The sequence below is a fragment of the Triticum urartu genome, chromosome 1 (genome assembly GCF_003073215.2).
Source record: "Triticum urartu cultivar G1812 chromosome 1, Tu2.1, whole genome shotgun sequence".
Taxonomy (NCBI): Eukaryota; Viridiplantae; Streptophyta; class Magnoliopsida; order Poales; family Poaceae; genus Triticum; species Triticum urartu.
In genome coordinates, this window is record NC_053022.1 from 76,132,139 (window position 1) to 76,151,979 (window position 19,841).

Sequence of the window (19,841 nt, forward strand, 5' to 3'; positions counted from 1 at the left end):
TCGGCTCTCAGCTCTTCGACCGCCTTTAGAGCGGCCGCATCACTATTCCTGGCTTGTTCCTTGGCTCGGGCAAGTTCCGCCTGAAGGGTCTCCATGGCGGCAGCTCCATCTGCAGTCACAACGTATTAAAGATACTAGCATCATGCTCCTCTTACTATGTGTTGATCACCGGAGAAATCACATACCATGTGCCTCGTCGAGCCGCTTGTTGACAAGCACGATGTCGGCATCTGCCGCATCAAGTTGCCGCTTTAGCTCGGCAACCTCACCAGTTCGGCTAGCCACCGGACCTTCCGCCACCTGCATATGAAGGCGGCCTGATTATTCCTGGGACTATGATCCTCTATTTGCCGCCGCTCTCGACAGCAACCAGAGTCTCAGGGGCTACTATGTGCATAGGGCACACCTAACGTGTGTGGTACCGTCAAAAATATACACTATTTCACGTACCTCAAAGCCTTACAGTAGACTCATGAAAGCTTCATGCAACCCGCTTTCGGCGGATGAAATCCTCTCAATCACAGTACCCATTAGCGTACGATGCGCTTCTGAGATGGCCACTTGCTCCAGAAGATCATTCAGTGTGTCCGATCGCACATAGGACGGTTCCGGACTCTTTCTGTTGCTCTCTTTGGGAGCCAAATACTGAGGACTTCGGGTGGCCGAAGGATTACCCTCTGGCCTGGCGGATCAGGAGAAACCCTCCGCAATGAAACTTCGGGGTCGCCCGCCTCATGAGGCGGGGTGGCATGGGGAGGTGTTTCGCTCTCCATCATCTCCGAAAGAAGATCCCCCGAAGACGAACTCTGTCCAGAAGGGCTACGATCCGAACTACAAGACATATGCTTCGGTTATTGTCTTCAGAAGTAATGTAGGATATTTTACTATTAAGTACTTTTTGTTTACTTACAGCTCGGTAGAGTGTTGATCCCCTTGCGGCACTGTGCGGCAAGAGTACCCTCCGAGGCAAGACCCCCTGGCGAAGATTTCTTCCCCCATTTGGAAACCTTTGTTTCCGGGTCTTCAAAGGTGGTCCTCTTCCTTCCTTGGGGAGAGGGAAATTCAAATTCTTCTCCCTGGTTATCCTCCTTCGCGGAGGCGCTAATTCCCCCGGTTTGGATGAATAATGAGTGAGGCCTACTCTCAGCCTCTTTATTCCCCCCTTTATCTTCCCCGGAGGGCGCCTGACAAGGCGCCAGCTCGAGCATTTTGGCTAGTACCGGATTGGCCGAGCCTTCGGGAAGGGGGCCGAACACCTGATCATCTTCGCCTTTGTTACCCAGTCCTGGTCAAAGAGTGACTTTTCAGAATGATGTTATGATAAATAAAAACACAGTGTGTTCGGCCACAGAATTACTTACTTGGGTATCTGGACGATTGCAGCTCAGACCCGCATCCTCGGTGGTGTCCGGACACCTTATTTGTGGTCTGAAGAACAATTTGTACATCTCTTTGAGCGTCATGCCGAGGAAGTGCTAAATAGTTCGCGGTCCTTCCGGGTTGAATTCCCACGTACGGAGGGGCCGACATTTGCAAGGCGGGACTCGACGAACTAGCATGACTTGCATTACCGTGACCAGGCTGACATCTCTCGAGGAGATCTCGGATGCGACTTTGCAATAACGGCACATCATTTACTGGCCCCCAGTCCAGCCCCTTGTTGATCCATGACGTCAGTTGTGGTGGGGGGCCCGAGCAAAAGACAGGGGCGGCTACCCACTTGGTACTCCGGCGAGCTGTGATATAAAACCACTCCCGTTGCCATAAACTAGACACCTCTAGGAAGGAACCCTCTGGCCATGGAACATCAGCGCTTTTGCTTATTATGACACCTTCGCACTCTGCGTGTCGCCCCTCGATCATCTTCGGCTTCACATTGAAAGTCTTGAGCCACAGGCCGAAGTGTGGGGTAATGCGGAGGAAGGCCTCACACATGACGATGAATGACGAGATGTGAAGGAGGGAATCCGGGGCCAGGTCATGGAAATCCAGCCCATAATAGAACATGAGCCCCCTAACAAAGGGATCCAGAGCGAGGCCTAGCCCTCAGAGGAAGTGAGAAATGAATACAACGCTCTCGCCGGGTTCAGGAGTGGGAATGACCTGCCCTCGAGCAGGCAGCCTGTGCGAGATTTCGAGGGTCAAATACCTGGCCTCTCTTAGCTTCTTGATGTCTTCCTCTGTGACAGAGGAAGGCATCCACCGACCTTGAAGGTTGGATCTGGACATGGTTGAAGGTCCGAAGCGCCTAACCTGAGCCTTGGGTGTTGGAACTCGAGGCGGGGGAAGGATTCGATTGAGTATGAGAAAAAGGACAGGCCTTGGCCTCTTTATAAAGAGGGTGAATATCAAGCGTCCTCCTCGTGGCTGTTTGGGACTTGCCTAAAATCGAGGAGTCATACCAACGGGCACGATTGGGTTACCCACGACCGTATCGATGAGAATCCCGTAATAAGGGGGACACGATCTATGCTTCGACAAGACGTGTCAAGAAAACCGCCTCGCGATATGTGTAGTGCTGGTTGAGAAAAACGGTTCGAATAATGACCGGGCCATGGCATGATGTCATGTTGCTGAACGTGTCAGCAGATTAGATTTGTGGAGATATTATTCTCTCTACGGTGGTATGTGGAACTTATTTTGCAGAGCCGGACACTATCCTTGTGTTCAATATCTTCTATGGAGTATTCGGATGAGGAACCCGCCTTGCAATGCTGAAGACAAATCTGCACGCTGGACTCATCGTCATTGAAGCCTGGTTCAGGGGCTACTGAGGGAGTCCTGGATTAGGGGGTCTCCGAATAGCCGGACTATATCCTTTGGCCGGACTGTTGGACTATGAAGATACAAGATTGAAGACCCTGTCCCGTGTCCGAATGGGACTCTCCTTGGCGTGGAAGGCAAGCTTGGCAATACGGATATGTAGATCTCCTTCCTCGTAACCGACTCCGTGTAACCCTAGCCCCCTTCGGTGTCTATATAAACCGGAGGGTGTAGTCCATAGGACAACAACAATCATACCATAGGCTAGCTTCTAGGGTTTAGCCTTTACGATCTCGTGGTAGATCAACTCTTCTAATACTCATATCATCAAGATCAATCAAGTAGGACGTAGGGTATTACCTCCATCGAGAGGGCCCGAACCTGGGTAAACATCGTGTCTCCCGCCTCCTGTTACCATCCTCCTTAGACGCACAGTTTGGGACCCCCTACCCGAGATCCGCCGGTTTTGACACCGACAATACTTCTCTTGTTGAATAGCAAACTTTGTCTTGGGGTATTGATCTTCTTCCCACTCAACTCCATTGGCATTGAACTTTTGTTCAAAACCAACACCTTGATTCTTCCGGTGCCTTCCTTGCTTGCGCACAATTTCCTCAAATTGCTTACTTCCGGCGAGGCTCTTGTAAACACCTTTCTCTATAATTCCCTTCAATAAGCTATTTTCTTGCTCAAGTGTAAATTGGCTAAGAGAATCATTAGTGGAATCAAGAGAACTACTAGAAGCAACAATGTTTCAAGAAATCAAGAAGGAGCATCAAGAGTTGATGGTCAACAAGACCACCAGTTTCAAGAAAAAGGGTAAAGGGAAGAAGGGGAACTTCAAGAAGAATAGCAAGCCAGTTGCTGCTCATGTGAAGAAACCCAAGTCTGGACCTAAGGCTAAGAGTGAGTGATTCTACTGCAAAGGAACTGGTCACTGGAAGCGGAACTGCCCCAAGTATTTGGCGGAGAAGAAGGATGGCAAAGTGAAAGGTATATTTGATATACATGTTATTGATGTGTACCTTACTAATGCTCGTAGTAGTGCCTGGGTATTTGATACTGGTTCAGTTGCTAACATTTACAACTCGAAACAGGGGCTACGGATTAAGCGAAGATTGGCTAAGGACGAGGTGACGATGTGCGTGGGAAATGGTTCCAAAGTCAATGTGATCGCCGTCGGCACGCTACCTCTACATCTACCTTCAGGATTAGTTTTAGAGCTAACTAATTATTATTTGGTGCCAGCATTGAGCATGAATATTATATCTGGATCTTGTTTGATACGAGATGGTTATTCATTTAAATCAGAGAATAATGGTTGTTCTATTTATATGAGTAATATCTTTTATGGCCATGCACCCTTGATGAGTGGTCTATTTTTACTAAATCTTGATAGTAGTGATACACATGTTAATAGTATTGAAGCCAAAAGATGCAGAGTTGATAATGATAGTGCAACTTGGTGTAAAGCGCATGAAGAAACTCCATTCTGATGGACTTTTGGAATCACTTGATTATGAATCACTTGGTACTTGCGAACCATGCCTCATGGGCAAGATGACTAAAACTCCGTTCTCCGGAACAATGGAGGAAGCAACTGAGTTATTGGAAATCATACATACTGATGTATGTGGTCCAATAAACATTGAAGCTCGCGGCGGATATCGCTATTTTCTCACCTTCACAGATGATTTGAGCAGATATGGGTATATCTACTTAATGAAACATAAGTCTGAAACATTTGAAAAGTTTAAAGAATTTCAGAGTGAAGTGGAAAATCATCGTAACAAGAAAATCAAGTTTCTACGATTTGGTCGTGGAGGCGAATATTTGAGTTATGAGTTTGGACTTCATTTGAAACAATGCGGAATAGTTTCGCAACTCACGCCACCTGGAACACCATAGCGAAATGGTGTGTCCGAACGTCGTAATCGTACTTTACTAGATATGGTGCGATCTATGATGTCTCTCACTGACTTACTGCTATCATTTTGGGGTTACGCTTTAGAGACAGCTGCATTCACATTAAATAGGGCACCATCTAAATCCGTGGAGACGACACCTTATGAACCTTGGTTTGGCAAGAAACCCAAGTTGTCATTTTTAAAGTTTGGGGCTGCGATGCTTATGTGAAAAGGCTTCAACCTGATAAGCTCGAACCCAAATTGGAGAAATGTGTCTTCATAGGATACCCAAAGGAGACTGTTGGGTACACCTTCTATCATAGATCCGAAGGCAAGATATTCGTTGCTAAGAATGGATCCTTTCTAGAGAAGGAATTTCTCTCGAAAGAAGTGAGTGGGAGGAAAGTAGAACTTGATGAGGTAATTGTACCTTCTCCCTTATTGGAAAGTAGTCCATCACTTAAATCAGTTCCAGTGATTCCTACACCAGTAAGTGAGGAAGCTAATGATAATGATCATGAAACTTCTGATCAAGTTACTACCGAACCTCGTAGGTCAACCAGAGTAAGATCAGCACCAGAGTGGTACAATAATCCTGTTCTGGAAGTCATGTTACTTGAACATAACGAACCTACGAACTATGAGGAAGCGATGATGAGCCCAGATTCCGCAAAATGGTTTGAAGCCATGAAATCTGAGATGGGATCCATGTATGAGAACAAAGTATGGACTTTGGTTGACTTGCCCGATGACCAGCAGACCATAGAGAATAAATGGATCTTCAAGAAGAAGACTGACGCTGACGGTAATGTTACTGTCTACAAAGGTCGACTTGTTGCAAAAGGTTTTCGACAAGTTCAAGGAGTTGACTACAATGAGGCTTTCTCACCTGTAGTGATGCTTAAGTTTGAAGAATCATGTTAGCAATTGCTGCATTTATGATTATGAAATTTGGCAAATGGATGTCAAACTGCATTCCTTAATGGATATCTTAAAGAAGAGTTGTATATGATGCAACCAGAAGGTCTTTTTGATCCAAAAGGTGCTAACAAAGTGTGCAAGCTCCAGGGATCCATTTATGGATTGGTGCAAGCCTCTCGGAGTTGGAATATACGCTTTGATAGCGTGATCAAAGCATATGGTTTTATACAGACTTTTGGAGAAGCCTGTATTTACAAGAGAGTGAGTGGGAGCTCGGTAGCATTTTCAATATTATATGTAGATGACATATTGTTGATCGGAAATGATACTGAATTTTTGAATAGCATAAAAGGATACTTGAATAAGAATTTTTCAATGAAAGACCTCGGTGAAGCTGCTTATATATTGGCATCAAGATCTATAGAGATAGATCAAGACGCTTAATTGGACTTTCGCAAAGCACATACCTTGATAAAGTTTTGAATAAGTTCAAAATGGATAATGCAAAGAAAGGGTTCTTGCCTGTATTACAAGGTGTGAAGTTGAGTCAAACTCAATGCCCGACCACTACAGAAGATAGAGAGAAAATGAAATGTGTTCCCTATGCTTCAGCCATAGGCTCTATCATGTATGCAATGATGTGTACCAGACCTGATGTGTGCCTTGCTATAAGTTTAGCAGGGAGGTAGCAAAGTAATCCAGGAGTGGATCACTGGACATCGGTCAAGAACATCCTGAAATATCTGAAAAGGACTAAGGATATGTTTCTCGTATATGGAGGTGACAAAGAGCTCGTCATAAATGGTTACGTCGATGCAAGCTTTGACACTGATCCGGATGACTCTAAGTCATAGACCGGATACGTGTTTTTATTAAATGGTGGGGCTGTCAGTTGGTGCAGTTCCAAGCAGAGCGTCGTGGCGGGATCTACGTGTGAAGCGGAATACAAAGCTGCTTCAGAAGCAGCAAATGAAGGAGTCTGGATGAAGGAGTTCATATATGATCTAGGTGTCATACCTAGTGCATCGGATCCAATGAAAATCTCTTGTGACAATACTGGAGCAATTTCCTCGGCAAAGGAATCCATATTTCACAAGAGAACCAAGCACATCAAGAGACGCTTCAATTCCATCTGCGATCAAGTCAAGGAGGGAGACATAGAGATTTGTAAGATACATACGGAGCTGAATGTTGCAGACCCATTGACTAAGCCTCTCTCACGAGCAAAACATGATCAGCACCAAGACTCCATGGGTATTAGAATCATTACAATGTAATCTAGATTATTGACTCTAGTCAAGTGGGAGACTGAAGGAAATATTCCCTAGAGGCAATAATAAAGTTATTATTTATTTCCTTATATCATGATAAATTTTTATTATTCATGCTAGAATTGTATTAACCGAAAACTTAGTACATGTGTGAATACATAGACAAACAGAGTGTCACTAGTTTGCCTCTACTTGACTAGCTCGTTGGATCAATGATGGTTATGTTTCCTAACCATAGACATGAGTTGTCATTTGATTAACGGGATCACATCATTAGAGAATGATGTGATTGACTTGAACCATCCGTTAGCTTAGCACGATGATCGTTTAGTTTGTTGCTATTGCTTTCTCCATAACTATACATGTTCCTATGACTATGAGATCATGCAACTCCCGAATACCGGAGAAACACTTTGTGTGCTACCAAACGTCACAACGTAACTGGGTGATTATAAAGGTGCTCTACACGTGTCTCCGATGGTGTTTGTTGAGTTGGCATGGATCAAGATTAGGATTTGTCACTCTGATTGTCGGAGAGGTATCTCTGGGCCCTCTCGGTAATGTACATCACTATAAGCCTTGCAAGCAATGTAGCTAATGAGTTAGTTACAGGATGTAGCATTACGGAACGAGTAAAGAGACTTGCTGGTAACGAGATTGAACTAGGTATTGAGATACCGACGATCGAATCTCGAGCAAGTAACATACCGATGACAAAGGGAGAACAAAGTATATCGTTATGCGGTTTGACCGATAAAGATCTTCGTAGAATATGTAGGAACCAATATGAGCATCCAGGTTCCGCTATTGGTTATTGACTAGAGACATGTCTCGGTCATGTCTACATAGTTCTCGAACCCGTAGGGTCCGCACGCTTAACGTTCGGTGACGATTGGTATTATGAGTTTATGTGTTTTGATGTACCGAAGGTAGTTCGGAGTCCCGGATTTGATCACGGACATGATGAGGAGTCTCGGAATGGTCGAGACGTAAAGATCGATATATTGGAAGCCTACATTTGGACATCGAAATGGTTCCGAGTGGTTCGGGCATTTTTCCGGAGTAGCGGGAGGTTACCGGAACCCCCCGGGAAGTATATGGGCCTTATTGGTCTTTAGTGAAATAGAGGAGAGGGAAGAAAAAAGAGGGAGGCGCACCCCCCAAGTCCAATCCGAATTGGGAGGGGGTGGCCCCCTTTCGTTCCTCCCTCTCTCCTCCTTCCTTCCTCTCCTACTCCTACTTGGAAGGGGGAATCCTACTCCCGGAGGGAGTAGGACTCCCCTAGGGCGCGCCATAGAGAGGGCCGGCCCTCACCCTCCTCCACTCCTTTATATACGGGGGAGGGGGCACCCCATGGGCACACAAGTTGATCATTGATCTTTAGCCGTGTGCGGTGCCCCCCTCCACCATAATCCACCTCGATAATATCGTAGCGGTGCTTAGGAGAAGCCCTGTTGCGGTAGCAACATCATCACCATCATCACGCCGTCGTGCTGATGAAGCTCTCCCTCAAAGCTCTACTAGATCGTGAGTTCACGGGACGTCACCGAGATGAACATGTGCAGATCGTGGAGGTGCTGTATCTTCGGTACTTGATCGGTCGATCATGAAGACGTACGACTACATCAACCGCGTTGTCATAACACTTCCTCTTATGGTCTACAAGGGTACGTAGACGATATTATCCCCTCTCGTTGCTATGCATCACCATGATCTTACGTGCGCGTAGGATTTTTTTTTGAAATTACTGTGTTCCCCAACATATTTCAGTACATATATGTTCCACCCCCATATGGTTACAATCAATAAGCATTTCTCCTTTGGATTCATCTGTACTAGTTTTCTCAGGGAACTTTTCATCCACTCCAACCACTTGTGAAGAAGGCTACAGTTTTCTAGAATGTAATCAAATGCCCATGTTAATCATGTCAGATCGAAGATGGTATGTTAGTGCATTTTACAAATCCCGCAAACCAAATAGGCCTGTAGTAATGTTCAAAACTGCATATAGGCACTAACATGTTTTCTTCTTTTGCAGATAAGATTAGGCCTAGTGGTGGATAATGTGATACAATATAACAATCACGTCGAATGCCTAGATCTGCATCTCTCAGAAGTTACTTTGAACTCCTACCGAGGGACCTTACCGGAGATTATATCCGTCAGGTTCTTTGTTCTCAATGCTAGGGTGCTGAAGGAAATGAGGTTTGCCCTACATTTTTTTTGCAAAAATGAATGGTTTGTTGATCAGCGCCGGCGCCTGCGACAGAATGGAATAGGCTCCAAGAATGCTGAATTTCATTTTGGAACTTCAGATGACAGAGTAATCGGAAGTCATCGTGTCAACCCCATACATGACTTCTCAGTGGGTGACCCCTTTGCAAAAATTGTGAGGTTTCGGAACCAGACTTAGAAGTGCTAATATTAGTTTGAACCTCTCTGATATCCATGTTCAGTGGATCAGCGCGAGCGTTTGCAGCTGATGAGCTGAAGTTCATTTCTAATATCAGTTCGAACCTTGTAATCTTCGAATTTGAGCCATATAACTCTGAAATTTGAACCTTGTAATATTTCGAGCACTATTTTGACCTTAATATGCAATGGTCTTAGATTTTATTAACCACTAGTAAAAATGTCCGTGCGTTGCAACGGGTCAAAAAATAGCAAAATTTGCTTTGTGTGTGTGATTGCGCAACATTTCTTATGTTCAATTCTCTTTTTCGGAGTATGAAGTGTGGATTTAAAGAAGCCACCTTAACATCCTTCATCTGATTAAAGAGTAGTTGTGCATGGAATAATTTGTCAATTTTTTTTTACTTTTCGAGAGAACATGAATATTTATTTATTTTAAAAGTAACATTTTTGAAAAAAATTTAATCATTTTTAAATGGGATTTTTTACAATTCACATTTGTTACACATTTAAAAATAATTTTGATTTAAATGCAACATTTTTTAAAAAATTGGTACATTTTTAGGAAATATTGAATATAAAAATGATGAACATATTTAAAAATGTTCACATTTTTTGAAATAAAAGCCAATTTGATACAACCTTTCTCTTAAAAAAACACACGCTCTGTGTCTGCAGTAAAAAAAAAGAATTGTTGGTGTTTGAACCATGTAGTATAGAGTTGAGAAAGTCATAGTCATGTCCTTCGATGTCACCTCCTTCGACTTATCACTGTGATCGGGTAAAAAAAGAATTGTTGGTGTTTGGACCATGTAGTATAGAGTTGAGAAAGTCAGTCATGTCCTTCTATGGCACCTCCTTCGACTTATCACTATCACCGGGTGGAAGAGAAGTGGTGGATGTGTTTCTGAGTGGTATATACAAACGGTGAAATTGTTGTATACAATTTAAAAGCTTAATAACTAATCCAAAATTTTATTTAGAATTTGCAGAAGATAATAAATGCAAAAGGATTTGAATAATTTTAGAGATAGTGTTTTATTTTCATTATTTGGGCTTGGCCCAAACAAAACACTTCATGCACATAGAAGTACAATACACACGCTCTTTCCCTAAAAATCATGCAAGCACGAACTCATCTCCCTTCCCTTTCCCTATGATCAAGTATCCCTACTGCTCGAAGTGCGAAGCACTGCCACCGGCTGCTCATGTCTCCTCGTCATTCTCGGGATACAAAGCACTTCATGTCGTGTTCTTCCACCATGGCCATCGGACTATATTTTTTAAAACCGAACGGGCAACTGAACCGTTGCGTCTGTCACCGGTTGAACCACTGGTTCATCGATTTGTTCGTGACAAAAAAACAAGTTATTAAAAATAACCTTAGATCAAATGAGTACACATAATATTGGATGTAATATAAACATAACCAGCCAGGTCACAGGGGCTGAGACATTTTAACTCACCTTCCCTTTAGTTGCCAATTTGAAGGGAGGGATCGAATTATGTTGTGTTTATGGCCAATTGAGCGGTCCATGAGCGATCAATTTAAAATACATAGTGATAACCTGGCTTCTAATGTAAATAATAATCCAATTCTTTTGCAATTGGATACCCAAATTTAGCATACTGCACATTCATCTCTCTTATCGTCAGTGTTTGATTATGCAAAAATAGGTTCAGCATGTAAAATCAAGGCAGCTTCTCTGCACACAATTTCTTGGGAAGAGACAACAAACCTTTGCATCATTCAAATGTCACAGGTGACTTGTTTTAGTTTGGGATCTTGAAAGAATCAAACCAACATACCTTTCCCGGCAACAGTCAGCAGTGGTAAGCATGTGCCGCTGGAGCCCGACCAACTTCCCTTGATCCCATTTATTGTCTCCTATCCACGGCGACAAAGTGAAAAAGGTTTCAGCGGACTTAGTCGGGCATCCACGATCAGGTTTTAGAGGGAGAAGACTCACCGCCTGCTGGCAAGGTTGGGACCGTGGTCGTCCGTCTCCGCTTTGCCGGCCGATAAGATCATTGATATTGACCAGCCAGCTGAGTACTCATCACCTTGCTCTGCTGAATCACCTTGAGGCTATCGTTGGTGCTCCGTGAGGCCTGCGGTCGGGCTCTAAAGTCCATGATTTGCTGTTCGGTTCACCACAGTGACCAGCGAACAGTGTCAGGAGAAAAATGTCGCTTTAAGATCAAGACGGTAGAATAAATCAAGATTATTTCCAAATAAAACGAACAAGAAACTTCATGCATCTACGTGAACAAAATTATAATCAGCAGGGAACATAATTATATTTGACAGAAGCCTCAAACTCGATTGAAATCACAACCGGTACAATTTTCTAAGTTTGGTCTTCACAACTATACAAAAGAAGAAGAATAAATGTATACCATCATTTCAAATCCAAGACAATATTATCAAGGTTAAGAAAAATCGAATCACAACACAGTCCACTGCAATGAATTCTCAAAATATCTTGGAATTACTCTGCTTCGCGTTATTTAGTATGCTTGTTCTCCTTCCCATAGAGTGTCCGTTGATTCAGCTAGTTGGTGATTGTTTTTAGTCCATAGTAGCAAATTTGTTGCACATGCTGCATGCATGGAAAAAAACAATGCACGGTGCTGTTTTTTTGTCTGTGAATCGTGTGCACAGCCCACGACAACATAACTGAAGACATACTAAATGCTTTCTAGTTAACTCTTCAAATGACTAATCAATACAGTAAGTCCTCACTGCATCTCTAGGTAGGAACCGAATATCCCGGTCTGTTTTCTCTACCAGTTCAGATCTCGCAAAAGTAGGGAGTACGAAAAATATAGCAGAAGGGATAACCTGAAGTAGCTATTATGAACCAAGCATCATATATATCAGCTGCCCATTAATGGGTAGTTCGTGCAATGTGCACAATTTCTATTCAAGTAATAAAAGTGATGGAAGACCTCAAGTACGTTCAACCCAGATTACTTACACATGCAATGCACTTGCCATCAATCGGGCTTAAAATTTGTTCATAGGAGACGGAGATATCGGGTTAGAACTTCCCTTGTTTTTACATTGATTTTAGTATGGATGCAGTAGTAGGGCTCTCTTGAATCTAGATGATGTGCAGGTTAGGTGTGGCTGTGAAGGAGATCTGTGAGTTCTTAATATAATCATGAAAAATAGGAAGCTCTTAATATAATCATGAAAAATAGGATGCTCTAGTTCACAAGAAACCAAATTGGCTCTTATAAGCCGATCGATCGGCACAATCAAAACAGCTGTTAAATTAACAACAAAATTGAAGGTCATGGCTTTGTTGGAGCAAAGATCTAATCTCCACATCTTGAATATGTGGGAACCAGATTAGGATGACAATGTCCTACAAATTCAATACTTCATTTTTCTGTGATCAATGCAAATGTCTTCTATGGGCTTCTGGCTACTTGTTGGCAGCAATAGTAGGTTGGTGAGCAACTGAGCCTGCTTCCTTGTTTAGATATTCAGACCAGCACATGGAAAGGCTGAACAAGTATGCTTATATAATACTAACAACCTGTCAGTACCAGGGTAATATTTGTTGGTGAAGATGCCTGAAAACCAAAGTTGTGAGTCTAGCTTGTTTCCTCTTGCATCATCTGTGTGGAGGTCATGGCTTTCCATACAGCGGAATAGGGCTAAACTCCACACCTTCAACCAACCAGAGAGAGCTAGTTAGGAAAGGTGGTTATAATGGCGTACTGGAAGCTCAACTCTTCTTTGTCTACACTAATGTACTATTTAACTACTTGGACCCAGATGCATACAAAAATTGAAGATGAAAGGTTAGGCAGGTGCAAATGAGGTTACAGTACATTAGGAAAATTCACTGCCACAACGGACCTGCTATTTTGAAACTTATGTTTGGGACTGTATATGCCAATATCTTCATATCATGTGCAGCAGCCTCTTCAAATTGCTAGTATCGTTGACATGATTTGTGAAAGAGTCCTACAGGCACAAATTATTGATGCAGTAATAAGCTAATCAAGTTTTGTCCAGCCCGTGGCTGCGTCGACGTTGCCGCTGCTATTGCCGGCTTCCGAAGTATAGCAAAAGAATCTGCGTCATGTAAGTTGCAACTCGCACAATCTCGTCAGGAGGCTTGGGAGCAGCATCGTGAACGACAGTGCGATGACAGTCTGCCTGATGGATAACCTCAGGGTGCAGCCAAGGTGCTTGTGACGCGCTCCATCTCCTACTCGTCAAAATCGCCGCGCTGCTCCTGCGCCGACTGAGCGGAGGCAGAGGGAGAGGAGGAACACGTCAACGAGCAGCAAGAAATTGTAATCGAAGCAGGCCGAATTGGCGGAGGGAGGCGGGCGGGTGCAGATCTCGCGCCCGGCGGCTCACCTTGTCCTGCGCTGCCGCCGCCTCGTCGTCGTCGAGGAAGGCGAGCGGGGTGTCCGGGCTATCGGCCGCGGGCTTCTTGGCCGGCGGAGCCGCTAGGGCCTTCCTCGGCCGGCGCCGGCTCCACGAGGGGATCTCCGGCCGCGCCTGCTCCTGCTGCTGGCCCGCACGATGGACGACAGGTCCGCGAGAATGGCTGCCACCTCCAGCTCACGCTCGCCGAACTCCTCCTCCCGCGTGGGTCCGCTCCCAGCCGACACGGCCGCCTTGGATCTCACCGAGCGAGCGAGGGATTGGGTGGAGCTCTGCGGGCGATGGCGAGAGCAGGGGAGGAGGCGGAGGATTCGTTTGGTAGTTTTGGTTTAATAGAGGTTTTTTTTGGTAAAAACAAAGTGCGGGCTTAAATTAGTACCACCTCGTTTATATTATGATTTTGTCTATACAAGTCATAAAAGCGTATTATGACGTGAGAAAAAAACGTATTGTGACGGTGAACCCGACAAAGTCAATTCGTGCTTTATTATTACTAGCACAAATGCCCGTGCGTTGCAATGGGAGTGTAGAAAAAATATAACACTGCAAAAAGGTTTTTATGAAATGACGGCTGAGAAAATAGGTGAAAGACGAAGCTTTGGAGGCTTGCTGCTCTAAACTTGTAAGGATGATGCTAACTAAGTGACAACATTTTTACTTGGGGACGGCATTTCGATGACCTCATTAAGGTGATGTAAGAGTTGGCAACATCTGGTTCGCGTCCACATATGTCACAGATCTTGGTCTCTGGCCAACAAAACAATCAGATGAGGGGCAATGTCTAAAATGTTGACGGTATCTAGATTAGAAGAAAATATCACACGGCCCTCACCCAATAACCATGGCATGGATTTTATCGTGTGTATTCTAGAAAAAAAAAGACATGATTTTTAAAACTTATTTTTGAAAGGAAATCGTTTATTTTCATTCGGCTTATAACAGCGACGCGTAAGTCGCCTCGTCTTAGCGACACGTGTCCCGCATGGCGTGGACCTGGCAACCTTATCCTCAACCCGTGCCTCTTGTCTACCTCATCTCCTACCATTGCAGAAGCAAATCCCCATCTTCTTCTCCCGATGCAGGATAAGCAAGCCGCCACCGGCCACCGGCCCGTCAACCACCGTTGTATGAGCCAACCCAACCCGCTGCTGCAGGCACCACCAGCTGCCACCACCGCTCCACCTGCTTCTTCTCCTTTTTCTAGGCGCGACCATGGCAGCGCTGCGACCCCACGATCTCGCCATCGACCAGTGACGCCGCAACGCGAATCGCCGGGGAGCTGCAGTGCAGCAAGCGACATGCGACCCATGGAGCCGGAGCCGTCGGTGCTGCCTTGGACTACGCCGGGCTGCAATGGAGCTCCACCGGAGTTGCAATGGAGCTTCGCCGGAGCCGTCGGCGCTGCGTTGGAGCTCCGTCGAGGCTGCATTGGAGCTTGGCCGGAGTTGCAATGGAGCTTCGCCGGAGCGTCCGTGCTGCATCGGAGCTGCGCTGGGGTTGCAATGGAGCTCGCCGGACGCCATCCGTGGTGCTGCGTTGGAGAGCTTCGCTGGCACTGCACTGACGGTGCATTGACTCGCTGCTGCCATGGCGTCGTTGTAATTCAAGGCCACCAGTGCGCCGATCGAATGGCTGAATAGGCGGATGATTTCTCTAGCCCCTTTTTAAAATCATGCAGAATAAAAGAAGAAGCTCAGGCTGATTTAATTTCCACAACCCTTCCATGGGATCCTGCATAATTTTTTTCTTGACAGGATCTTTCCTGCCTCTTTTCCTCGAACGGAAGCCTCTTAATTTATTTTAACGCTTTCCTTATTATCTCTCCTATCGCAATTTCCTTCTCCAATCCTTTGCCTCGGTGTGGATTGCTTTCCTTATTATTCCCCGTCTCAATTCCTTTTCCTTCCTTATTATTACCCTTGCCGCACAAATTTCTTTCTCAAATTTGCTTCGGCATGGAAGGCTTTCCTTATTAGTATCCCCATCTCAAATCTTTTGCTTTCCTTATTATTTATCTCGCTGCACGTTGCAACGTCGGCTGAAATCTTATATAAATTAGGAGGATGAGATATATAGTGACGAGGTGGGATCAATCAAAACAGGCAGGTTGTGAGTTCGAATTCCTGCACTGGCAGTTATATTTTATCACGGCCTTTACCCCTTTTGTGGGCCGCCTTCGTTGGGCTAGAATCGCTATGGGACGCAGCTAGACGAACGACTTCATGGGCCTAGGCCATTAGATTGAGTAAGTACTTATCTACCGTCACGGACTGCGGGTTTGAATTATATTTTATCACGGCTTTTACCCCTTTTGTGGGCCGCCTTCGTTGGGCTAGAATCACTATGGGACGCAACTAGACGAACGACTTCATGGGCCTAAGCCATTAGATTGAGTAAGTACTTATCTACGGTCACGGACTGCGGGTTTGAGGAATCGAATCGTTTTTTCTTACACTTTAGTACCACCTCGCATATATGTTTTAAATTCAAACTGAAAACGTAAATTCATAAAAAGAAAAGCGTATTGTGACGATGAACCCACGGAGTCAATCTGTGCTTTATTATTAGGGATAGATATAAAAAATATATACTAGCAAAAAGGCCCGTGCGATGCAACGGGAGAAAAAAAAAAGACTTTAAGCAGGTGTAACCATATAAGCATGGCTAAGTTCTCCCTTTCTGCCATGTTCTCTATTTCAACGTGACACCTCACCCATGTCGCCTCAGCTAATCTCACTTTTTTCATGCGAGGTGGTCACCTAATCACAACACGCCAGACACATGGTGAGTCCCAATGCGATGAACTCAACTGTCATTGAACCATTCCAGTAGGATAATGTTTAAAATTCAACATGTGCACCTGCACAGGCTAGGATAAAAAGTACCATCTACGTTCCATACTTTCTTTTCATGGTTTTGATTCAAATTTGACCTAAAACCATGACAAGAATTATGGAACAGAGGGAGTAGTAAACATTTTTTGTGTGTAATTCATAGATATGATATTTTTCTGAAAAAACAAAATAAGCACCGGAACCAATTTTAGTATAATCTAGTGATAGTTTTCTTTTCTGATTACTCATGTGAAGAAGATTGTTAGTTACTCTCATGTCGGTGTGGCTATGTTAAAGCATGATGTTTCTGCACATATGTCACACCAACTTTATGTTGCCATTGTTGCTTTTTTCACAATTAAGATAAATAACATCTTATAAAAATATGGCAAACCTATGTCTTTCTATGAAATATGTGAGGTATATTTATGCTGAGATTACAAATTATGCACATCGTTCCACAATATTTTATTGTAGTCGATTATAATAAACATTGCGGCTGCCTATCAATACATTTCTCATTTTCTGAATGTAATTATATGCAGCTAAATATTCATCAGAATGCAAAGTTAGAACAAATATATTTATACGTGAAGTATATCTTTTCACTCAAAGTTATTGTAATCAGAAGATCGATTGATGTCACTGAAATAAATTCGCAGGGGATTAAATAATTTCAAGATAAGAAAAAAATTCGGGGAAAATGTTATTGACTTGCAAAAAAGAAAAATAGAGGATATGGAAACAATAGTACACCTGGGTGTCACACTCCAGATAGCAAATTGCTTTTGCCAAAATCATCAATGGTCACTGTTGCATGATACTCTAATTCGTTGCAGTCCATCTGAAAAAATTGCACACCAGGAGACGAAGATAAATATCAACAGGCATGAAATGGTCACTGTTGATATGGTTTATCTGAACAAATACATGGATATTGTCTAAGATTAGATAATTTCAAGAGGCAAATTTATCCCAGGTCTTCATTGTTCAATACATTTCTTAAGGCGGTGGCTTGTGGTGCCTCACGTGCGTGTGGTGGGTGTATGCCTTAATTGCAATCTCAAAAAAAAACTAAGAGTACATGTTCCAATTTTCTTATTTGAACAATTTGAACAACAAACAGAACTGACACCTGCATGTTCGATAATTTCAGGTTTTCAGAAATTGCCTGCAAGCAACAATCACCGACAAAAATTGTAAACTGAAGAATTTTAGACAGAATAGAATTGGTAGTGCATCTATAAAAAATAAAAAATGCTTGAATTGGGCTATTGGATCCTGGAGAGAGAATTGGATTGCATAACCATTTTTCATACTAATATTGAAGTAACAACAATATTAAAGATGACATGAATTACCCACATCCCGTTGCTAAATAGATGATATGGGCATTCTATCATGCAACTTGCGAGTGAATATCGTGTATTAGAAGCATTTCAATAAGCTCCTACAGGGAATCAAGATAATGTTGATGCATGCATGAAGAAAATCATGGGCAGTACAGCAGTAAGCTGGTAAGGAAGGAAATAAAAAATAACCATAACGAATACAAATGTCTACCATAACACTGAGACAAAATTAATGTAAAAATGAACTTCTGAAACCAAATCACAACCGAATGTGAAGAACAGTTTGTTAATGTAGCAATTATAGAATAATTGGAGTTCAACCAATAAGAGAAAAAATAAGTGTGATGATACGGTCTAACTGGCTATAAAACCAGTAGTTGGTGGGTTTTTTTTTGCAAAGACTATTGGGCTTATATTGCTTTCAGAAGTCAATAAGCTACTACTATTAGATATAACCTGCAGGTCCATACGCTAAAAGCAAAAAAATAAAGTTGCCTTTAAATTGTATAATCCCCAAACGCACATCCACTCAAGTTTTTCTGTATATAACTGACATCTCTAATCACAGCTCAGTCGAAATAGAGAACTTTAGAATATGAGTCGTGTTCCCATCGTGGCTGTCTCACCTGAAGCATAGGAATTGTGCATCTCGTCGACTCGCGTCGTCCTCCACCACCAAGTTGCATATTGGCCTGAGCGTGGATGGAACTGAAGCATATGAATCATGTTCTCATAGCGGCTGTCTCGCCTGAAGAATAGACACACACACCTGAATATGATGGTTCTCTGCATGCATATATTTTGCCTGAATCTGGATGGTCCTGAAGAAATCCATACCTGAACATCCACGCTGTTGGTTCTGAAGAAATCCCATACACCTACAGAACTTCGGCCATGTAAATTTAGAAAGGCGCAGCTCCTCACCCATACAGGCTTATGCATAGATATATCAGAATATAACATATAGTACATGTTAGTTGAGGATGACATGAGACACTTGTGCTTTGCTAGAAATATCTGAATGAGGATGAGGATGCAGATAGCTTGAAATTCATCCTAGTTGGCCGAACAGGGTCACTGGAGTAAATTTGGGACTGTCATGTTCCCCGCAAATACCATGGATACTGGGTGAAGCCATCCACGTGACCTAATTGCTCCTACAAAATTCACATGTTAGCATCCTTTTTGACTGACGACTGATTACCCAAACTTCTATATCACACGTACCTTCAACAATCCCTGTTTCACCGCTTTAGCAGCCAACCCCATCTCTTGCCACACCGGCTGCTGCAGGTCAGAACCAAAGTAGCATCCTCCTTTGTCACCGTTCTGAGCAGCACCACCGCCAGAATCCTCTATGCTTGCCCCCTCCCTCGCTCCTCTATCCGTCTTCCACATCCGGTGCACGGGACGGAACAGGAGGCGACCCTTCCTCCAAATCTAGATCGCGAGGGGCATCAGGTGAGGAGCGGCCGCGACTCTTGGGCGTATCGAACACTAGGGATGGTGGGGCATATCGTCGTCGCAAGCACACGGAGGGTCGTGAGTCTGCCTAGTGCATCGAAGGATGGCTCTCCGCCGCCGCCGCCGCGAAGGAAGATGCGATCTGCCTCCACCACGAACCCGAGGCAGGGGCGAGATGTGACGATCCCCTGGGCCTCGTTTTTATTTGTCGATGGGATGTTGAACCGTTTTTTTTTTCTATTTCTATATATCTAGCAAATGTTTTTTTGCGCAATGGCGAGCAAACGTTATTTGTGGACTACGGGTTTGATTTCATAAACATGAGGACTTTTTCGCAAAAATGTCGCGACGGTGAACCCGGAGACTCAATCTGTGCTTTATTATTATAGGGAGAGAAAATATAGCACATAAGCCCGTGCGTTGCAACGGAAGAAAAAAATATTGCATGCCCTTTAACTCAATAACCATATCTCAAGACTTCCACAAGTGGCATCATATATTTC

General features: G+C 43.8%; 1 long non-coding RNA gene across 5 annotated transcripts; it reads right to left on the reverse strand.

The window, feature by feature from the left end:
* Nucleotides 1–10,273: 10,273 nt before the first annotated feature.
* On the reverse strand, nucleotides 10,274–19,537 carry LOC125548821. Of its 5 annotated transcripts, none has more exons than XR_007301180.1 (8): nucleotides 19,102–19,537; nucleotides 18,712–19,031; nucleotides 18,501–18,622; nucleotides 17,279–17,366; nucleotides 13,659–16,447; nucleotides 13,149–13,539; nucleotides 11,245–12,956; nucleotides 10,274–11,162 (listed from the first exon to the last, which is right to left on the reverse strand). It is a non-coding gene; the product is annotated as an uncharacterized LOC125548821 (long non-coding RNA). The 5 variants fall into 5 exon arrangements; XR_007301188.1 differs by having other exon boundaries at nucleotides 13,149–13,256; nucleotides 13,395–13,539; nucleotides 13,659–17,366; XR_007301177.1 differs by having other exon boundaries at nucleotides 11,245–11,416; nucleotides 12,833–12,956; nucleotides 13,659–17,366.
* Between the last annotated feature and the right edge of the window lie 304 nt (nucleotides 19,538–19,841).